This window comes from Pyxicephalus adspersus, chromosome 4, assembly GCF_032062135.1.
Source record: "Pyxicephalus adspersus chromosome 4, UCB_Pads_2.0, whole genome shotgun sequence".
Lineage (NCBI taxonomy): Eukaryota > Metazoa > Chordata > Amphibia > Anura > Pyxicephalidae > Pyxicephalus > Pyxicephalus adspersus.
This window is the reverse complement of record NC_092861.1, coordinates 66,605,139-66,627,467: the sequence shown is the minus strand read 5'-3', so window position 1 is coordinate 66,627,467 and position 22,329 is coordinate 66,605,139. Positions and strand designations below refer to the sequence as shown.

The window sequence follows — 22,329 nt, the reverse complement described above, 5'->3', positions numbered from 1 at the left end:
TATAGGTGTATTATATTTATATGTGGTAAAGTATTCAGTAGTTGACTAGGAAGCTCTAGAGAAACTTGGAGCTCCAAGGTTTGCCAAATCATGCATGTCTGTTTGCCATATCAATATTAGAGAATATACATTTTAGATATATAATAGTTGATAGAATTGTTATTATATAATTACTATATACACTGACAAAGAAGGTCCTAGTACAGATTTTCTGCTGGATCATTTGACAGATGTTGTTCAGCTGTCAGTGTCTTTACCAAACACATGGGCCAACTAGCAGGAGAACTAATAACTACCAGGCAATATGCCTGTGTCAGTGCATCAACACACACATTGCAGTGCATTGTCTATTAAGATTTTATTATGCAAACAAAATGTACAAGTATTTTATTTAGCATGTTGCTAGGCAAGTGTGTAATTGAACAGGTGCATTTGCTTACTTTCTATACATGCAACAGAATGTCATTGGCAAACTTTTATTGTTGCATCACATGTTAACATATAACATAATGTGATATAAAACACGTAGGTGTAGTGGTGAGGTCACCCTAATTACTGACTTCACCTTTATCTCTCAAGCATTAAAAAATTCCTCCCCTTCCAAAGCATAAATGCTATGGAAATCTTTCAATCATGCTAGAACCTGAGGCATTAAAATTTCATGCTTGCAGGAGCTCTTCCCTGATGGATAACAGTAACTATTATGTATATATATATAAGGAGCTACATAGAGACAATGTTTACTACCTCATATCCTTTTCAACTTCTATTTTCCACAAAAACTTCTTATCATGTCTGCATCTTGTATAAGTGAAGCACCAGGAAGGGAATGCAGAATAGAAACACACTTATTCTGAGCTTACACAGACCACCCAGAAAGAATTTAATGGTCAAAATCAATGATACTAGCTAGAGATAGCAACCGAATATATAATATACAAGAATGATGCATGCATACATACATGAAGAAACACACAGTGCAAAATAAATATTTATGAATATAGTTATTTTATCTTGCTTCAATTTAGACAATATGATATTTAATGGTTTCCTGGCTATATCTCACCTGAAAAAGAACTAAGATAGAGATAGAAACATAAACTAACTTTACTAAAAGAATGGTTGAGAACATATGATAATCAACCTGTTCCTAAGTTAATATTCAAGGCAAAAACTAGATTTTAACAAGCAATATTCCAACATATTTTTCATTATGATTTTTTTTTTTGGGTCATGTAAGAGGGAAGAATAACCCACATATCTTGCAATACCTACAACCTTAGTAACACTTATCTGATTTCCTTTTTATCTTAGATTTTTAATTATTTTAAGAAAAAAGGCCACAGGAAGAATATACATCTTCTGATTGAGTTTCCACGGCAAAAAACATGAACTTGAAGTGAGAATATTATTTTTGGATGAATTTAGCCTTTTTCAAAGAATGTATAGGTTTTCTAGAATTTTTTGGTATATATTTTCTGTGTTAGTATTTAATGTACACGGTAGTCTTTTCTAAGTCTGTGCAGATGATAAATTTATATTGCTTTGGGGGAAAATTGGGCATCAATACAGGCATCCTACATAACTGTTTTATATCTACCATGTCAGACAACAATGACTATTTAATAGTCTCAGCAATGAGGGTAGATTCACCTTGTATTTTCCCATCCCCTCTTAATTGAACAGAACAGGTTGGTCAACAGTAACTGACTAGCTTGTCCGCAATTAACTCCTTTCACCAATTATTGAACAACTATTCACCAACTTTTACATATGTACAATGATTTAAATAAGGAATCTGTTTGTAATTTAAACCACACTACCTAAATCCTATTACATTTATAGGTGTAGGTATGTCTTACTTCACCCTTCCTTTCCGCATTCCATTGTGAGGCCGTATTCTATTCAATTATAGCTTGGATGATTATGTCTTCTTCAAATGTTATGTATTCAATTTCATCTTGACAACAAATTTCCTAATAACAGATCCCATTTCTTTAAGTGCTGCAGGATTATGTATCATTGTGTATTATAAAATAGGACCACAGCATTCCTAGCCTGATTTGAAGGCACATGTAGTACCCTCTATGCCCTTATGTTCGCCATTAAAAATCTAGAATTTTCAGTTATAATGAAATGTGATGTTCGTCTAAATAGCCTGCTGCTAGAAACATAACGCACTGCTTGCCATTTAAACATCTACAAGAAAAAAAGAGAGTTCTCCATTGCGACTTTACTGTCAAAACTGGTATGCTTGGTAGATCGGTATCTTACTCATGAGTTTGACATGGAGTTCATTGTGCCTGCTGCTACTCCACCTGTTCCACATCAAAACAGTCCCCCTCCTCCAGACACTCAGACTGAAACAGTCAGACAGCATGTCTCTGCTGACTGCCACTAACTGCCAGTATGCTTTTTTGCTGTGCCGGTTGTTGCTATGTAATAGCCGTCAGATGTTTCAGTACTTTAGTGCTGACTGCCTTTTACACAGCTTTTCCCTTCCTTCAGACACGAAGCTCACAAACAACCAGGATATCTCTTTTTGGCTATCAAGCATCAGATAATATGTTTAAACACTTTCACAAGCACATTAATTATGGATTTCATCTATACCACCAGCATGACAAACTCCCAAAAAGTCAAAAGAAAACAGTTTAACACAACATTCAATTTTACACATATACATTTCCACATAAAAAGGAAAATACATTTTGATCATGAATCTATCTATCATGCTTGAGGAGATGGAGCCCCTAGGAGGCGCTACAGCCTGTACAAGTGATGTGATCCCAGAGAAAAGCCAAGGTGCAGAGTCTAAGCGGCAACCAGGTCTCCTCCAGAGCCGAGGATGTTGTGCTACTAGCTGCTGCCAGTTTGCGGTCTTTGGGCACACCAGGGTGGGCAGGATCATGCACGGTACCAAATCACTAGGCAGGAGAATATTCAAGAAAGGCCAGGGTTGAGACAGGCAGCAAGCAAGCAGGGGTCAAATACCAGGGATCCAGCAAACAGACACCAGTGACACAGGGGCCACTGCAGACACAGGGAAAATAGGTGACAATGGAAGCAATAGGAAGCACAGGTGACACAGGAATATCTACAAACAAAGAAGAACACTGGAACAGCACAAGGGAGTTGCCTGGTAAACAAAAGAAGGGCAATAAGGGGTTAACACAGAAGCTGGACAGGGTAAACACTGAACTAACCAACAGATGTATAGGAAATTCTCACCAGACCCGGGGGGCTTGGCATTAGCTGAGACACACTGCACAAACACAGAGTGCTGGGTTTCATGAGCTAGCTAAATAGCCAAGGGCGATTATGAGGTTATTTCCTGATTGGCCGGTTGAAGGGACAATACTGATTGAATCTGGAAGAGCAGGCGCTCCTGGGCTCAGAACCTTCTGCGTGCACAGGAGAGGCCCCCCTGTGTTCATTAGAAAGTCTGCTGCTACTAGAAAAGGTGCTGACAAGGGCTGCCCAACTTCACAGTGGCCACTGTACTATACAATATAGTACTATTCATTATACTCATTGAAGTGGAACTAAGTTAGAGAAGAAGATACAGAGAGATTCACCAATGTTTACTGTACAGTTACTGAAGGCCTGAGATGCTACAGAGCTATTTATGATGAACAAAAGAAAAGCTATGTGCAAACATCCCTTGACGTTGTATAATGATTGTCAATTTTTATTAAGGTGTTTGTTTTTAGGTTGAAATAAAAAAAATAAAGGAATAAAGAAAAATAAAGACAAACATCTGTCCAGAATGCATGTAATAAAAAGCAAATGTATTTGTTCCTGCTTACAAATTCAACAAACCTACAGAACCAATCTTGTTCGTAGCCTGGGGACTGTCTGTATATGCAAAAAAAGAACAGGCATGAAGATGCTGTACGTTTACTCCTACAGTGTGAACAAGCCTGGAACTGGAAGGACAGTACTAGAAAGATCAAATGCAATTACCTGTGGCATCTGTGATCTCATCGTTAGTCCTATCTGGCTGCTGTAGTTTGCCCAATAAGTATTGTTCTCTGTACAACCAAACCATGTCATACTCATGTTTTCTAGGCTCTTCCCAAAGTACAATATACCTTATATACTGTAACAGTTTTCATCCTTTTAATCTTACAAACTTGGTTTGGTGCTGGTATTTGTATAATTATCTCTATAGTTTCACTATAAGTTAAGTCACTATAAGCTGATCAAGTGTTCCGAGTTCCCGTACTCTTGTTGCACACCTTTATTTCAGAATAAGGCTAGCAATTTGACCTCCATACAAATCAAGTGGAGTGAATTCACTAGTGGATTTTAAAAACGGTAAGCTAATGCAAGGCATAAACTATTGGATGTATGCTCAATCTAGCACATGATATTTCCTTGTTTGAAAATCGATCAGGCACTATTGATTGTTTTATCACCTTACATAACTGGATATTGAACAGATTGAAAATCTATTGGAATTCTGACACCTGCAAAAACAGGGTTGTACTAGCTAAATTTAAACTGCATTTAACAAAACCTAATTAATACATAACCATAATAAAAAAAAATGTGATAAAATACTAGGATTATACTGATTTATCCTTATCCTTACGACCTTTACCAATGTACCTACCGAAAAAAAAAAAAAAAAGATTGGATACTTTGTTTAGAAAAACAGAATCAGTTGAGGGAACTTAATGTTACCTTAAAACACAAACCCATTGTAAGCTCACTAAGTGGTGCTCACCGCATTATATTGTGTTTTCACCAAATAATAGGCTACCACTCATTAAAAATGCATTAATAATGTGTAAATTAAAATTTTATATACAAGTTTATCTATAAAAAATTGTAAACGTATAAAGACTGGATCCAGCAGCTTTTCTTTTCTATTTTTCCAAAGGGATGATAAATCTAACTGGAATATATAAAAGGCTAACAAAAACCTCTGTCTGTACAATCACATCTTTCTCTGCCATTTTCAGTTTTCACTTCTTAATTTGTGAAATTGCATGGGGTTTATTTTTTTCACATTAGGCTTTAGATGTACTGCACAATAAAATAGTGTCTGACATAAGAAAAAAATCCTTATAACTGCTGTGTTATTGTATAGGACCAAGTTATCTAAGCTTCTAAAAAAAATAATCACAGCTTGATAACACCATTCCTCTGAATTACACAACGTTTAAAGAGATACAATTACACCAGCTGGTAATGTCAGGCCTTAGAAATATATGTATTGCTCCATGTACCCTAATGCTGCAAATACATTTATGAGTTAAATTCCAGCCAGGAAATACAAATGTTACAATTGTGGTTTACTTAAAAGTAATGGTGCAATGTAAATTGATTAGAACAAAAACCGTGTTCTTAATGTAAAAGGAACTAAAAGCTACCGCACGGCCAAATTCTTCAATAGGGAATCGGTTAAATGCAAAAACCGAAAGTGACTTCACAATAAAAAGTTAAGACTACATGATACATATATGTGAAAAGGTTTCCCCTTTGATACATTTAATCATTGGATGCATTAAAATGGGGGTTACAAAAGCAATTATAGACAAAGGACCATCTTTGTGTGAAAGGGTCTCAAAGCTGCTACATGTCACCTTTCAAAGGCTACTTTTTAAAGGTTATCACTCACAAAGTGGCCACAAGATGACAGTAAAAAGAGACATCATATATATGAAAAGGTTTTACTATTTACACACTTTGTCATAAGAAGCAATGACAGTGGACATTAATAAACCATTTTTAATACTTGTAGGTGAAATGCTAACCCCAAAGCCCCCCCAAACCCCAAACAGTGCAAAGCCTTGAAGGTCATCAACCTCTTCATTCCCTTGTTATTTTTTACTATGAAGAATGTAGACCTCTTTACTTACAGTAACACAGTTTTTCTTTGTAATAGCCCTGATAACTATTGGCCTTCAGGGACGGATGTCTTATTATATTACATTCAAAGCAACTATCATGAAATTTTATGAAATCCTGAAACGGATAAGTCCTTCAGAGATCAAAGGAAATAAAATAACAGAAATGAGTAGTTGTGGAATGAACTGGGTTTGAGGGCACAATTGTAGGCTGTCTGCAATTACATGTAGTCTTTTATTTTATCCATTATCTATATTTTATTCCTATGTAAGTCACTAAAAGAGCCTATTGCGAGCGCTAGAAGATGATCTCTGAAGTGTAGGGAATATCCATGTGTTCACAATCTATTGTCCTATAAATGCCTTTTATAAGCATAAACCATGATTTAGGTTTTCATTAATTACAGCTTACAAAAACATATATTTTTGAAGCAGGGAATGGGTCAATCGCAGAAATGTTCCCTGTTGGGGAATCTTCTAGATCCATATGTTTCAGTAATTAATTTTCACCAAAAAATGTTATTTATTGCTTTATAATTAGATTCATTATGTGTTAGTTAATACAGAACTGCAGACAATCATTGGGAAAATGCTGTAACATACTGAAAACTAGATTTAAAATGCCAATCCAAGAATGGATGAAAAATGACCATGGACTGCTTGATGTAGGCTACTATACCTTAAACCTGACACTTAAATAAGCCTAGTTCAGTTGTGACGCTAAAAAAAGTTTTATATTTTCCCCCAATTTGAACAACCAAGGCTAAATACTATTTATAAATTTAGGCATATCTGTATCCATACTCTATAGAATCCTATGGAATTGGTTCCAAGAATGAGATATTAAGCAATGTGAAAATGTGGAAACAACCAATTAGCTTTATTTGTTTTGGGTTCTCTGTGTCTTCAAAAGAGGGGAAATGTGAAATTTGATGGTTGGAATGATTTGCCACACATGCTTGCTTTTTGCACCGCCAGATTAAATAAACTGATTTTTGTTTAGATTTTATCTAAAATATGTACTGTCTAGTCATCTGTAGACAAACAAAAATCAGACGTTACCATTTATATACATATACATGGCATTTCCAGTGTCTAAAAACAGTCATATGCAGTGCGAACTATAATAAAAGGCTTATCGACCATAAACAAAGGGTTAACATGAGTTGACAGTTGAAAGTTCAGCCTGGATGGATGGACCAATTCTTCTAATTATCTTTATTCCGTTTTATATTCTAGATTACAAATCAGATTGTTGTGTGCCTATCTAGAAGCCTCTTAACCTTTATAAGATGGAGGAACTCTTGAAAAAACTTTTAGGTCTTCAAGGAACCCCTGTAACAGTTACTATATCCACAGCTCACAATTCATCAATATGGAGGTCAGTGGAAGGAATGCCTCTTACATTGTTAGGCATTAGGAAGAATGTCATACTTGCACATAGCCAAAAATACCATTGATGTCAGTTAAAATGACCTGAGAGGCACAAATTGTTCATTGCTCAAGGATCCCCTAGCAAATTCATGAGAAACCCTGGTTGAGAAACATTGATCTTTAGTTAGGTCATGCCACCTTATTTTACTGTGAGCATACTAAATATCTAATTCATTTTTTATTTCTAGAAATCTACCTTTGACAAGTACACTGAACATTCCACCCGTATTCAAGCAATGCAAGGGAAACTCACTGCGGGTCTATAATTAGCACCAGTTATTCTCTTTCCAGGTAGCCTAGGATGTGAGCAACATACACTCAACTAGGTCCTCCCCATCAGAAAAAAATGGCAAAAAACGCTCACAGAGTATTCTAAAACTTTTCTGTTCATCAAAGCTATCTGCCTGTGACAGCTGTCTTATTATAGGTTTGTATCCCACTTTATCTGCAATGACTTAATGTATTCTATTTTTGAAAAAGTGCCAAAGAGTATAAACATGACTATCATATTGCCAATATTAAGGGTTTACCTCTTGTGCCTTTGGTGCACCCCGGGATCCAATAACACCTAACTGCATTCATTTTCATTATCATGGATATTCTCTCCTGACATTGAATGTCTAGCATGTACAGCATTTTTGCTCTCAACAAAATCAGACATGATACACTGATAACAGTTTGATCCAGCTAGAAATAAATTACAACCTACTAAATGATGAATATTATAGCAGGAATTATAACCCCCCCACCATGGACAAATTGGATAGCTATTCAATCAAATAGGGAGATAATGATCGGGTGATCGAATGCCAAATTCGTACACCATTAATGTAAATTGTGGGGGAATGCAGGTTATTTTTAGGGACTGTGTATTTTTCTGTTCTTGGATAGAGTTTTTTCCCCAGCCAATCAGGTAGCACTAGAGGTTTTGAATAGGGAGACTTGTCCAAATTTAACCTCTAGTGCCGCTGATCGCACACGGTTCTCAAATAATGCGACCGTGGCCACATTCATTGAGAAGATCCCCAGCACTGGAGGTTAATTGACCTCTAGTGCCGCAGATCGTACACTGTTCTCATTGAGTGCTGGCTGCTGCCGCATTCATTGAAAGATCCCCGGCCTAGAGGTTAATATTCTCAAGTGCCGCGGATCGCACACTGTTCTCAATGAATGCTGGCCGCGGCTGCATTCATTGAGAAGATCCTCGGGGCACTAGAGACTAAATGGGGACAAGTTTCCCCATTCATTCACCTCTAGTGCTCTGTGATCGGCAGGGGAAAGGAAAATCCTGATGACGCTTGAGCTGTCATCAGGGTTTACCTTTCCTCTGCCAATCACAGAGCACTAGAAGTGATGAATGGGGAAACTTGTCCCCATTTAACCTCTAGTGCCTGAGGATCCCACACTGACAGGAGGATTCCTACGGCTGCACATCCTGTCATTGTGGGATAACCCGTAAAAAAATAAAGTTAGTTACACGAATTTGCGCCGTTGTATCTCTTGTTTTTGGGATCAGGTCTATTTGTATTCGAACAGCCATATTCTGGTCGAATATAAGGACAACCTGAATTCGAACACCAACACTAGTTATCACTATGACCCCTATTACCACAATAGCATTACAGAACATGTATTTTGTTCTGTAATGTTCTGCATTCCCTCTTTCAGCCCATGTTTTGCTTTACAGAGACTGTAATTGGCTGATATTTATATAGAAGTACTTCCACTGTTTGCAATAAAAGATTCATTATATGTTGATGAATATTGTGCTGCATTATTCTGTGTTTTTGATATTTGCATGGAGTTCAGTTTGAAAATGAAAACATTGTGCATGCTTCCTGCAGTGGAATAAAACTTGCATCATTGATACAAACTAGCCAATATTGAAAACTCCTATATGGCAATATGAAATTTGGTTTGGTCTTTTTATACTGGAGAAGGAAAGTATATGTATTCATTTGATGTTAAGATTCAGTAATGTTCTTGTTCTCTGAGAATGTCTAACCATAAGTACAGAGGATTCCCAAAGGAGCCAATCTGAGCATTAATTGTACAGAAGGGGGCACACGCACAGCTGTAAGGATCCCTCTACACAATTGCATATGCAGTCTAAAGTAATTATTTGGAAACATCAATTATGCACTTCACTTACAGAAAACAGAAAAGGTCCCTTTAGGAATAGCTGTAAAAATAATCCAAAGTTCTGCTGTACAAGCTTATTATATAAAAAGATCTATACTTAAACCTACCTTTCCTTTGCTCCCCATATCACACTCTAACTTCTAAAGCAAAAAGAAGCATCCTAATTAAACTTTTAATTTGCAGCTAACTTACTTACCTCCAAAGTAAAATTGCCTGGTGTTTGATCACTAAATTGCTAGCATAATGGGACACATCAGTGTTGTGGAGGAAGGGGATCAAATGCCACTCTTCCCATACCCAGATGTAGTGGGGTTTTCTTTTCCCGGCCAGCAGCCTGGAATATGTAAGGTAATATGTAAATATGCCTTTATAAAAATCCTGCAAGTGCCACAATCTATTCCTTTCCATTTTTCTTCTGCTATTTTTTATATCTAATGGAAAAACAAGAAGAGGTTAGTAGTAATTCACCCTTAGATAATTACTGTTGTAATAGGTTTCCAAATAGAAGACTTGGTGGCAGCTATTAAAAAAAAACAAAAAAAAAAAACTTAAGCAATCATACTGTGATTTTTAGTCATAACCTTGACCACTGATCCTACCAGTTTGGGAGACAATTAGGACTGTTGGTACCATTGGATCCCACCCTTTACCAGCCAATCATTATTAGGTTCCAGATGATTGGTCAAGTTGGATATTTTCATAATGAATATTGGTTTATTTCAATACAAGTTCACCAACTGGGTGCTCACTTTGCCCCACCACATTAATTTAATTTATACATGCTGGCAATATGATGTTTGGATTAGGTCCACACATTCACCCATAACATCATTACTACAGAGCCCTTTCCAAATTATGTATATAGGTTATTCAATGTAAAAAAAATAGACATTTTCATATACACTCATTCAGATTTTGGAATTTTTCTTTGGTATTTGTTGGTAACACGGCCAAGTGAATGAAGGTTTTTGATGTACTGCTAGTTATTTTTTTGAAATCACGTAAAATAAAATTTTATTTAATTTTATATTGCTCCAAACAGTGAAAGGAGTGAGGAAGGTCTTATTTTAAAGCTTCTTTTGGGCTTGCATATGATATGTAAGTAGTAGGGGTTGTTTTGAAAACTTTTTTGATAATCAAAAATGTTATTTTCTTTGAATGGCCACATTACAAGTGTATTACATTTTGTAGCCACCATAAAAAAATTGGAATCTTAAAGGTTTTATAGATTTAAGTATTAGATCACTATGGCTAACTTACTTTACGTATCAGGTACTTATATTATAATGGCATTAAGTCTACCTCTTGATAATGACCTATATGCAGTGTGCTTTTTTTAATGTTCATTTTGTTTTTTCTTGTGTGTTCATTATTAATTTCAATGTGGGCTGCCTAACATGCTAAAAAAAATCTGCAGCACATATATGACAACTAGCCTTATGGGGGGGGGGTTGCGTCTAATTCACTTCCTGCATTAAAAGCATTTTGCTGAAGACAAATAAGGGTTTTAAAATAAAACAATGCAATGAACACGATGGTGTTAATCTTTTCAAAGCAAAATGTTTTACTCAACCATACAATGTGGATTTAACAATCCCAGTTCCCCCCCAAGTACACAGTAAATATATTTTATGAAGTGTTTGGGATTATATGTGATGTAAATGTTACAAACAGGCTCATTATTTGGTGTAAATTGATATAAGCTACTAATTATACAAAACTCCTGAAGGATGAGAAGTTTACAGGGGCTGGTAGAGTAGTGGCAGCTGTTTTCTCAGAGCAGGTCCCTGAAGTGCTGATCTGCTTGTGCTGAAATTTCCTTCCCAGTGATCAGATGAACCGGCTGGCATTCCTGAGAATCACACAAGTGATACATTAAGGTAAATTTCAGACCTATAGTAGAAGTTTAACACATGTTCAGCTGCGCTCCAATTTGAATGTATGGGAGCGCTCAGGAACATTTTATTGCATGTGTTCATGGTGCCTAGTAATATACAGCAGGGTTCCTTGAATAACACGTAGCTTCTGTGGTCTGCTGCTTTTGACGTGAATGTGAACGCAATCCAGCTGTAGTGATCTGAGACTGAATACAGTTGCCATTATTGCTAGAGGAGTGAGGATGGTGGATAACCACTTCCAGTGCACTGAACAGCACAACAAAGTTTGCCAAATGCTGCTTATGGATGCATACAGAGGCCCAGAAATTTTAGTCTCCTGAATATAACATCAAATGCCTTTCTATATCTGTTGAATAATGTAAAAAATACCTTTCGGTTCTGCCAGAAAATCCAGTGTCCTGCGCACCCCTCAATATATCTCAAACAATGCTAAAAGGGTGTGGGAGGAACTATAAAACAAAACTATGCTATGGGGCTTGGGGGGAGGAGATGATCTGTAGTCTTAGCACCACTTCCTCTACTGAGGTGACAATGATGTTGCTTTCCAGAGTAAGTTTGTCACACTAGGATAGCAAGCGTGTTACTGGCAGGATCACTAGGTAAAAAGAAAAAGAAAAAAGGCTAACCAAATAACGCAGCCATCACCTCATACAATAAGCTGTTATATGACACCAATCTGTTGTTTTTTATGTACTTTATGATCTGTGTTTAACATTCCCTTTCTGGAAATGAGCTTTAAATCTACTTGCTGGACTAAATAATAAGCCCACTTGGCTAATTTGCGATCTAATCCTGCTGAAGAATCTTCATGGTCTGACACTTCGGGTAGTGTTGGATGCCTGCTCCTCCTGGTCCCTTCCCCGCATGTCACTATAGGATGCAGTAGTAAGGTAGAGGTGAAGGAAGCACAGAATGCAGCAGGAGACCACCCATCCAACACTCCAGGAAAGGTTTCAGATTTTTCAAAATTCTTTAGCCACCCTACAATTTCAAATGACAGAAGATCTGTGAAGCCAACAGTGGGGTGCACAAGAATTCATTTGTTTTCTTGCATTGAGGACTGTGTTTTAGTCAGAACAATAATATGTACATTTTCAAGGGTCTGAAAACAGGCAATTTGCAGCTAACAGCAGAACTGTGAGCAGACTAGTGCCTGGCACACAGTTTATTTTATAGCATCTGGAAACTTGGGCATCGTACAACACAGAAAAGTATAGTTACAAAAGGGAAACTAACAAGCGGCAGATATATATTTGCTTTTCCATGTAACACAGCAATCATTTAGTCACATATGCCAGATATCTTTACAAGTAAAACAAGTACATCCAGTCTGTTAGTTCTCTGGGTCCGGTGCACGGCTGGAATGGCTGGAGGTTTTCTATAAAAGAAAACTGTATTGAGGAAGAATGGTGCCTGGCAATGATGTTTCTAAAAATGCTATTTTCCTGAATGTTACACCAAACTAATGGCCTCAGTACACCAAATAGGAATTGTGACTTCACAGACTTTCCTGAACCGCATATTTGTCCAGATTGACTCTTTGAAACTGTTTAAGCCAAATCAACAATAGCAGCCTATTTCTCCTATCAATTTTATTGTAAATCTTGACATGAACACACCTACATATTTAAAGCATGTGAGCCTATGTTATACCCAACACCTATTACTTACCCTAATCTCAACAAAAATAAAACACATAGCTTCACCCAGCCTAAAATTAGGAAAGTTTGAACTGCTGTTTTTTATGCAACAAATAAAGTGGCTCAAAGACATTAAGATACAAATCTCATGGAAATCCGTGGGAACACTTCAGAATTTAAAAAAGACTCATGACAAAATTCCCATATAAAATAGCAGTTTGCATACAATGGGTACGGATGTAAATACAATCAAATGCCATATAATTGTTTAGTGTCTCAGAGTATGCCAAACCCACAAAACATTTAAACAGGAGATTTGCTAAAGGTAACAGAGACAAATAAACAAGCAAAGCATGTGAGTAAAGAGACCATTCATGGGGAATGTAATCATGTGCTGCCCAGTGATCAGATCCTCAGGAGATCTCTTTTACATGACATGCAAATCTATTATTCAGTGCATGTTGGACAAATTCCCCCACTACTCCCTATAGGAAGTGCAGTGTGGCCGAAATTTATATTTTCTCTATTAACAAAGGAAAATTGTGAACATGCTTTTTTAAATAGATGTTCTGGCTCTTAAAGCACTTTTTAAGGCCATAGACTATTTCTTTTGGTTTTATTAGTGAATGGAGCAGGTTAAAAATAGCATTTTTCTGCACAGCCTGCCCTCGGTTCATAAACGTTAAGATCCCATGTTCCAACCCAGGGCACATGCTGGCCTTTGAATTGCTTATAGCTATAGGAGATATAGTTAGTCCCCATTTTCTAAGTTCATTTACATTTATTTATATTTGTAGGTCATTGCTGACTATATCCTGAACTGTGGAATGTTTCAATGTGCAGTTTTCACTGAAAGCAAAATCTGTTTATATATTTTTTGTGACTAAATTATACATTAAAGTGCATTATAGTATAGACTGTCAGAGCACTACAATGCAGGTATTAGTGCACCTTTCTTCTCTCAACACTGTGCTCCACTACACTAATGTGCATGGTGATGTAGGTGTTTTGGTTGTCATTTACAATAAATGGCACTGCAATTGGCACAATAAATTTGTAATACATACATTGCTGTAATGCATTTTACTGTGCATCGCTGCAAACATACTAGTGTGAATCTGCCCTGAAATGCTTCCTGTTGTGATCATTTGAGTTCTTTGTCTAGTAACATTTCTGCACAACTGCAACAACAAAGTTTTTACCTGTTTACAATATGTCAGTACAAAGTTTTGCTCCAGTTTCACATTCATTAACCCCCTTTAGACAAGTTTAATTTACCAATAAAACCTTTTTAAAATCAGTAAAAGGAAGATATTTGTGAAGATTTTGTGAAGTCCGATAGTTTTTTAAAGGGATGGTTAAGTGGAAGTAAACCCAAAATCAAAAAGTCACTAGGAAGTAGTGTATTTTGCCAAACAAACCTTTTCCTTCTCCTGGCTTGCGCTACACACAGCATCGGAAATCAACCTGCACTCACAGGAGTTACATTATCAATGGCTATTCAATGGGCTAAGAGGATAGCCATGGGCTAAGAAGAGTCAGTGCCAAAGAAGGCAGTTCTAAGAGATACAGTGCCGATAGGTTCTTCCACCCATAATTTCCTCAAGTGCACCATAATGCACAGTAATCCATAACCATATGTGTGGAATGCTAAATGTTCAAATATATCAAAATTTAACAATTTTTGTATTAGGCAGCCTATTCAAATCAATAGACTGCCTGAACACAAAATACATGTTTGTTTAATAATGAGCCACAACAATGTGAAATGTATCTGAAACTAAATAGTAATACCCTTTTATCTAAAATTTTTTTTTTACTGTGACCCATTGGGAAAATTTTCTCTGCTTGTTCTCCAGCAGACACAACAGGGCTTAATTGAAAATCTCTCAATGTGAGAGAAAAACTTATTGTCCCCATGGGTGGAATTCCCTTCTGTCCTTTCTCTGTTGACAGCTCAAAATTTTAGAATTACCCTTACTTTCTGTATGAGCGATAGCAATCACCAGGCCAAATACAAAGAAGAAAACGGTACAGATGCTGAATATTGTCTCTGGAAATAATTGTTGATCATTTCCAGCAACAGTAGGAACAAACAAGTGCAATACCAATAGCAGTATTTGTTCTTTGGAGAGAGAAGAAAAGGGGACAAGAGGCTGGTGACCCCCAATGTTCTCCCTGTAGTAAACAATAGTGATCATTAACAGATTTTTACCAGAGACAATCACAAACTATTGTCCCAGGTTACAAAAAATGTAGCATCTGTATAAGATTTTAATCTCACTAACAGACCGTAATAAAAAACAGACGGAGTCCTAACTTACTACTCACTCTACCCAATAAAAAAAGTTGTAGCTTCATATACACTTTAACAACTGACAGTAAAATGGCACAATCAGACCACCATATCGCCATAAAATCACACCTGCCGGCAGCCAAGTTTCAAAGTGGTCTTCCAGCTGGGACTATTTAATTTTACTCCAACATCAATACATGCAACTTTCCATTGACGACAAGTTAATGAAATGTTGATAATGCAAAACTTTCATACATTTGTCACTCCTCTGAAGCCAGCTAATTTTTGTTATTTCTGTATTCCAAGCATTACTTTCTGTTCCTTTATTTCTGCAGTAAGTATAAAACTTCATTCATTCAATCATTCTTCATTAAGATCTCAGGTATTTATAGCATGTATGCGACATTTGATATAGTGTATGTAGTATGTTATGTGGCTGGAGATGGATTGCTCACACTTATGTTTCCCTGTCCTCCATGAATCATGTCAGTGCAGGACAGGCTGTGTGACCCAGTGCAGAGCTCTATATGTAAGGCATGGAGTCTCTGGATGGGTCTCAGGAGAGTTTACTAGGATCAGATGGGATGAATAAAGATAGAGGAAAATCTTCCGGATCCTGTTCCATCTCATAATGCTCTGATTAGCTTATGTCTTGGTGATCATCTCTCACTCTGTGCTCTGCCAACCTCCTTAACCTTTTCAACATTTCCAAGAGCATGTTTGGCAGCCTAAACTTTCAACCATGTGAGTTTCCTCTTAGTATATACTTAGATTGTTAATTAAAACTGACAGGAATGCAGCACATGTCATATCAAAGAAACAATTTCCTGAAAGTCTGTTCTAGACAGAAACTACAAAAAAAAAAAAATGTATGACAAAAATCAATTTGGATTTATGCTCATGGTCAGTGAGCTAAAAGTGATCAGCAATACGCCAATGAGTTAAATCAAACCTGAAAAGCAAATGTGTTGGCTGTTGTAGCACATCAATAAATAGCGATTAGCATGTGAAGAGGATGGAAAATAGCCAAACATTTGGAAAATGTGACAGTGAGGAGGAACCCATTGGAAGGAAATGATCAAGTGGATTTTCTCTTGGTACATGATCAAAGCAGCAGTAAACCATTAGCATTGTCTTTAATCCTAAAAAATTCTAGGGCTATCTTTCATGAGTCTAAATAAGAAGTGAGCTTAAAATCAGCAAACTAGTGAGAGTTTTATACACAGTACTTTTAGGAGCTAATAACTAGTCAATACTATTACAAACCCATGCCAAAATTTATCAATGCAGAAAGAGGACTAGAAGTGATCTGTCATTAAATGCCTGCAGGGATTCAAACAGCATCAGTGTCAGTAAAGGTGAATCCATAATATCTGAACAGTTGAGAGAACAGGCGTGACTGCACCTATTCATCTGTGAAAGAATACAGTTTTCAAATAATCCAGTTATTTGGGGATTTATTTAGTGCTGGTAGAATGATCAGATGTCACTGCATGCCATGCACTTCCTATCCCAGACCTGCCACTAATCATAATCTGTACCAAAGTGCATCAGATTTGAACTTGCAAGTGGCAGTGACATCAAGATAAATTGATAAAATGACAGCAGAGAACACCAAGATTTTATCAGCTAGTGCTGTGCTGTGTTAACACTTTCACAGTCTGTGTCTAATAGGCATCACAAATCATTTTTTTCTGCAAAATGAATTGCTCCACAGCACTCTCTACCCAATTAAAAAGCCCAGCTCTGAACTCTACCTAGGCCTCCCTAATCAGCCAACATACAAACTTGAATTAGTGTCAGGATAGATATAAATATTTCTTTTCATTCTGGATGTCATCACTTTACTAACATAAACACAATTTTGTTTTATTTTAAAATGTGTGCATGTCAAAACAGCAATGTTGATGTCTGAACTTTCAAAGAGGCATGAAAAAAAAAAAGAACAAACAGCTCTGTAAGCACAACAAGCCCAGTCTGCCAGTGTTAACTTACCTTTAATCTGTTTGAATAAATCCCACAGTCAGAATGATAGAAAGCTGCAAGTGCTGAAGTTACTGGATTGAGACTCCCAAAGAGTGGGAGAGGGTAGAATCAGCTGTGTCCTTATTAGTCTCCCAGTGTGATCCTCCCACTCAGTCAGCAGACAGGAGGGCCACCAACACAGATAACCAGCACATTGCTCTCTGTTAACAAATTCTGAGCAATCTCCCTTTTTAGTAGCAGCTGGATACGTTTAACACAGGCCTTTCCTAGCACATTGCTATATTCCATCTATCACTAGCGCAGGCTGACTACAATGGGCAATGTTTTATTCATTCACACTTTAGCAGGCTCTACCAGTGTCTGTGTGGTTTTAACTTTACATAGGGAGCTCAGGGGGCTAATGGCATTTATTGCTTTTCCATTTATTAAAAATAGAGTTTCCCCCAGCAGCAAGCTTTGTAGTGTAATATCATCTCAGCTCACAAAGTGACATGGAGTCTAGGAACTGTCTCCCTGCAGTGTCAGGATCCTGACTATTCCTGCTATGGCTACAATGTTACACACAGGACTATGGGGTGAGCAGGAAAATGTTCTTTTACCTGCTCATGTGACTCCTAGGAGAGATCATTTTATAGTATTATGTTTTTTAACGGTTTCAAAAATAACCCCACCATTACTTTCGAAAAAAGCACAAAAACTTTTTATACCTTGTGGTGTTCAGGTGTGTTGCTTTAGTGTATTGGGGTGCTACTGCAACTGATGTGCAAGTCAAATGTTTCAGTATTGCATGTACAATGCATGGATCTAAATGTATCCAGACATGCTTCATTTCAGATTTTGCCATTTTAGTGAAATGCAAAATATTTTTGTGGTTTGTAAGGTATAATGGGGTTTAAATAGTTCCTGAGGATTTTTTTTTTCTTAGCAAGACAGCAAAACAAAAAAGAATCAAAAATCAGTATGTTGAAATGTAACAGTACACAGCAATGCAGTGAAAAAAAACAATAAAAGAAACACAAAGGCTAGATAAACACGAGCAATGATTCTCGTCCGATAATCGGCTCAGGGCGGATATCGGCCAAGAATCCTGCATTTGTACAGTGCTCGTCGTCCATCGTGTGAATGACCGTCCTGGTGATCCACAGATGATGGACGACAAACAATCGTAATGGAGGTGAAGAGAGCGCACAGCAGGGTGCTGCTCTGTCATTCCCCCCCCCCCCTCCCCTCTCTATAGAGCAGAACGGTGCTGTATGTACAGCACTCGTTCATGCATCGTGCAGTCGTTTGTCATTGGAAAGGATCTTTCACAATCCTTTCCAATGGCAAATGACTGCACTGTACATACAGCACCGCTCTGCTCTATCGAGAGAGGAGGGGGGAAAACAAATATTGCGCCTGTGTACATAGCATAGGGTGTACATAGCCAAGGGCTAGTTCAGAACTAAGGTTTTTTTCAAGAGTTTTTGAGCAGTTTTACCACTCAAAAAATTTGTAAAGAACAATTGACATTGAAGCGAGTAAGTATGTTCATTATCCTTCACTCAACAGGCAGCAGCATTTCCATATGTTTTTCTGGATACCTAATGCAGCGTTCAGGGACGGTTTACGGCCTCCATAGACTTGAATAGAAAGTGTTTAAAGAGGATTGTAGAGGCATTTTTAAGTGTTTTTTAAATGCCTATTGTTTTGAAACTAGGTGTTAAAAACGCATATGCAGGCAGTTGCAAGTGCCTATAAAAACTAGGCATTTTTGCCTGACAATGATCCTGGACACTTAGCTGCGTATAGTTGGCACCCAGGAAAGGTAACACCCACATTTTTTAAAGCAGGTCTGAACAAGCCGTAAATTAAATTGCTGAAACTAAAGTAAAACTTTTCATTTTCAGGAACATATTTGCCCAATAAGGTCAAAAAATCTTAATGAATCCGCTCACATTATCCCAAGACACTGGTGTGGCCCAGCTTTATAGATTTATTTCCCAATTTTTTTTACTATATACAGTGGTTGTATACATAGTTAACAAACTCTGCAATTTTTTTTATAAACTTTTACATCATTATGCGTCTAATAGCAAAATTCTTATAATAAATAAAATATGGTATTATATATATATATATATATATATACACACCAAACATACATTTATTGACACAGAATGGTACAGCATTACTGGTGTTCTAAACAGGGAGCAGAGCAGAAGCTTTTAGCCTTCAGACCTGCTTTCTGAACGACATCTGTAAAATGATTTACCTACCTTACTCCTTGCTTCCCCTGCAGTATGAAATGCTCCACTACCATCCACTTGAGAAGGTTGTGGGTAGACCTTGGTGTCATTACTTACAATGCAAGGTGCTGCAATAAAGAACGAAGATGTCCGCACCAGAGTGCAGAGCTCCTTAAAGAAGAGACTGTGGGGGGAATCACAAAAAGCAAGCTGTGGGGAGAAACAAAAAGCAAGCATTTATCTCTATAGGGTAGTCTGTGTGGCTGGTAAAAAGGGCAATAGAAAAGAAAAATAGCCGGAGGGGCTTCATGACAGTGGGGCAAGAGCGCCTGGTAATAATGGGTTGAGGAAAGTTCTGGTAAATTGAAGAGGAAGGGAGTTGATTGGCTGGGGGCAGGTTAAAGGTGGAGTGGACAGGAGGTGATAAACAAAGGATCAAGGTGGTGGGGGGGGAGATGGTCAAAATTAGACAGGGCTGGTAATAAAAGTTCCCGCTTGTCCTCCCTTTTTAGTTAGGTTAGGGTGGAAAGGGTTAAGTGGCTGTTTTCGGGGTGGGGCGGCTGAGTTTTCTTGAAAGCAGTGGTTTTGGTGGTATTGGAGAGTGGTGGGGGGTCCATGTTTGATAGAGAATCCTCAAAATTGAAAAAATACTGGAAAAAAGGGAATTTGGTAAAGTCTGGAGAGGGGTCTATGTAGGAATGACATTGGCACTAGAGTCAGGGTTTAGCGACTGAGCGACAAAATATTAATCCTGGGCAGACTTAAGGGACAGGAAGTTACCGTTTTTGTTTGTGATAAAGCCTTCCAGGAGCTGGTTAAATTCTTTAGTAACAATGTTATGTGCAATAAAAGAATTTTTTATTTTGAGAAAAGTTATTTAAAAAATAAATGGCTGTTCAGCCAAACTTATTCCATAATTGGTGTCTTGTATGCAATAGTGGAGGGAGGGTAATGGAAAAGGGTGACGGGGCTGGACAGCTGAGAAGGGATAGAATGACCTGGGGCCTTGGGGTTACACTGGTCAATAATTTCCTCCTGATTGGAGCAACGATTGTCAACATTACAGGAAATAAGGTGAAATCTTTTTTTTAAGGGCCCCTGGATAGCATACAAACTGCTGGGTTCCAAAGCTACCACCCTTTATACAAAACTGAAAAAAAATATTTCCTGGACATAAAATTTAAATGGGCATGGGTGGCAAGTGGGACCTGATAAAGACAAAATATTTATCCTAAAAACCTATTCAAGAGTAGCTCTTTGGTCTATACTTATTATCCTGCCCAAACAACTACAGTCCAAACAAGACATATCACAAAATGATCTTTTCTTGTGCACGAAGAACACCACTATTTTATGCTATGAGCATCACAATATAAAGAACGCAAGACTGTTTGCAACTGTTTTTTCATATTTTTTCATAATAAATGTGCATTCTGATTATAAACCACTGCATTTAAATGTCAAGACCCATTGGTCAGGCTTTTGTAAGGCTACAAAGAGTGTTAATTCAGCTACAGAAATATGGCTTGACTGACTTTTACAGATGGAACACTGATGGCTCATTCAGACATACTTTCCATATCAGTGGATATAAATAACATGAATAGTGGTGAGGAACTTTTTGGTGGAAAAGTGGTTTATTCAAAGCCTACATAATGAATATGTTCTGGACTTGTATTAACAGAACTCTTGTGAAAGAAGATAAACAGAGAAATGCAATTTTGGAAGCAGCTCCTCTCGTGATGCTATAGAGTTTTTGCTAATGGGTCATTCATTCTAAATGACCAGTGACCTGCTTATTTTCTTGTAAACCCATGAAATAAAAGAATGTACACTGCATATGGTTCGCCAAGGCATTTAGAGCCTCAAAGCAAGGATAAGAATTATAATGTTGGGTACTATGTATGATACTACATCTTCTAGCTGTGTTCACTGACCTGCCCCCCATTTCTTCCTGCTGGGTAGTAGCTTACAACTGAACACTTTATTAGGGAAGGTTCTACAACATTCCACTACCATCTTCTTCCTTCTTCTTAGATATGATTTTTGCCTATCTTGATTGACCCTGCCAGGTTGAATGAGAGTTCATTCATTCCCAACAACTGGCAAAAGGGGAAGCCAGGATTGCTAGCATAGCCCTGTATAGGGGGGTCATATAAATGACCCTCACAAACCAGGCTATGGCGCTAACCTGTAGATAACAGAGAGGATCCTGGGCCTTCGCTATGTGGAAGAATGAGGATAATAATAAAGTTGGCAGTGCCTCCACCCAGGACAGGGTCTCTGTTAGCAGAGGGGCTCCCTTTCTGGGACATTAACCAGAAATAATAACAGTAATAATAAACAGCACCTGAGGAACCACTACACCCAGCATACAACATTACCATTGCGGCTAAATGAACACACAGGTTGGAGTATTTGTAAGCTTTATATCTCAAAACAGTAATAACAATTTTTACAATCCATAAACATCAATGAGCACACATATCAAGCACATAGCAGAGTCCTGAGGATAATTGTGCACAGATATACCCAAATATATATATAGTTTATTACCACAAATACCTCCAGTTATGATCAGTGTCAGGATGAGTTGCAGAGGCCTCTGAAGTTGATGGTAACAAAGATGTCCTGATGAGATGATCCTGAAAACAGCAGCAAGGAGAGCCTCCAACTGACAATTGGGCTGTGTATGCTGTGATCCTGTATTGCAGGGATGCAGGCAAAGTCTCTGGAGTTCAGGAACAATCTATCTGCACTACCACTTAAGCTGCGTACACACCTGCAATTTTTCTCGTTGGAAAGGATCTTTCACGATCCTTTCCAACGAGAAAAGACTGCACGATG

General features: G+C 37.6%; 1 protein-coding gene across 1 annotated transcript in view; it reads right to left on the bottom strand.

The window, feature by feature from the left end:
* The window catches only part of LOC140329791 (collagen alpha-1(XIX) chain-like), a 94,607-nt gene extending 77,231 nt beyond the window's left edge, over positions 1-17,376 (bottom strand). The window contains exon 1 of the mRNA XM_072410184.1: positions 17,264-17,376. The gene's annotated coding sequence lies outside the window, so the exon portion shown is untranslated. The remainder of the gene's footprint in view (positions 1-17,263) is intronic.
* Positions 17,377-22,329: the final 4,953 nt, after the last annotated feature.